General features: G+C 38.3%; 1 long non-coding RNA gene across 1 annotated transcript; it reads right to left on the bottom strand.

Moving 5' to 3' along the window:
* Positions 1–752: 752 nt before the first annotated feature.
* Positions 753–1026, bottom strand: LOC130086524 (uncharacterized). Its single transcript, XR_008807219.1, has 2 exons — positions 865–1026; positions 753–832 (listed from the first exon to the last, which is right to left on the bottom strand). It is a non-coding gene; the product is annotated as an uncharacterized LOC130086524 (long non-coding RNA).
* Between the last annotated feature and the right edge of the window lie 421 nt (positions 1027–1447).

A 1447-nucleotide genomic window follows, 5' to 3' on the forward strand; every position in this document is an offset into this window, starting at 1 on the left:
TTTCAATCATCGCTCTGAGTTTGCATGTTTTGAAGTCCACATGTTCTAGAAGAAATTACAGTCGCTGTAGCATTTCTACCGTAAAGTGGGCAAATATTACAGATGATAGGGCTGGGCGATATAGAGCCGAGGTTAAAGGGATAAAAAGGGACGCTTCGGTCTTTTCCGGAAAGCGCCAGAAGTGATCTCTCGCGCGTGTACGTCACTCATACAATTTTTTTTTTTTTTTTTTTTTTTTTTTTTTACGACGGATTAAACAATTAAACGACGGATTTTTCCCTCTGTGCCGAAATGTTTCGCGGTGTTGTTGGTGAATTATAAAAAAAAAAAAAACCACTTCCGCGCAGGACTTCACTGTGAGCGGACTGTTTAGAGACGATGTGACCGGCGGCATGTAAGGTTAAAGTTATCTGCTACTGTAGCAGAGCTGCAAGTTTAACTGAAAGAACGAGCAGAGAGAGAGAGAGAGAGAGAGAGAGAGCCGGTCGCGCGCGCGCACTCTCTCTCTTCGGAATACAGGGTCATGGAAAAGGCATGGAAAAGTATTGGTTAAAATGTGTATGAACCCTGGTGTATGCTCTTTGAATACATGATCATGCACTCGCACACATGCGACCACATACAATTTAAACTCGCACATTCTCAAAACATGCCGTCTGGAACCTGATTTTAGCACTCCCGGTTCCCTCGCTCTAAACTCTATGGGATTTTAGAATGGGTTTTTGCTAAATCGCCTGAAATAAGGTCTGTGAACAAAGCCTCTAAATATTTTCACGTTTTGATCTATGACATAGAACACACAGTTATAACTTGCTTGTGTTTTTTTTTTAAACTTTATTGTGTCTGCTTGTGTTTTTTAAAAACTTTATATAGGCTTCAAAATGTATACATTTTGGATTAACTTGTAAAGATTATCTTGATAGACAAAACGTGTAAGGGTCACAACTCTTTGTTAAACGCAGATCTTATTTTTGGCGATTTTCCTAAAGTCTATGGGGAAAGTGCATCGCTTTTCGATCGAGGGAACCCATGTCCGAGTTGCTCCGAGTTGGCCTACAAAGTGACGTCATCACTTCGGCACTCTATTGCCTCAGTTATTTTATATTTATTACATGGCTTGGTTGAATTCTAATGTAGAATGCAGCCTTTTTCTTGATAACACACCGTTGCTCTTCAATACAATCGTTTTTAAATCAATAAACTCCTTTTTAAATCAATATTTTGTCAAATTATTGATTTATTTGGTAGGTAGCCATGTAATAAGTGGGATAATGAGGCGGTTGTTAGCGAATACAAACCCTTCAGGCCCTGATTCAAGACCCTCTAGAATCAAGACGCTCTACATTAGGCTATCCCTTATATAAATAAATGTTTTTTATTAAAATGAATTAAAAAAAGATAATAAAGGCTTTTGTTTGTGTTGGCCTATTTTTATTACCACAAAAAA

Source organism: Rhinichthys klamathensis, unplaced genomic scaffold (assembly GCF_029890125.1).
Source record: "Rhinichthys klamathensis goyatoka isolate OS25496 unplaced genomic scaffold, OSU_Roscu_1.1 h1tg000096l_1, whole genome shotgun sequence".
Taxonomy (NCBI): Eukaryota; Metazoa; Chordata; class Actinopteri; order Cypriniformes; family Leuciscidae; genus Rhinichthys; species Rhinichthys klamathensis.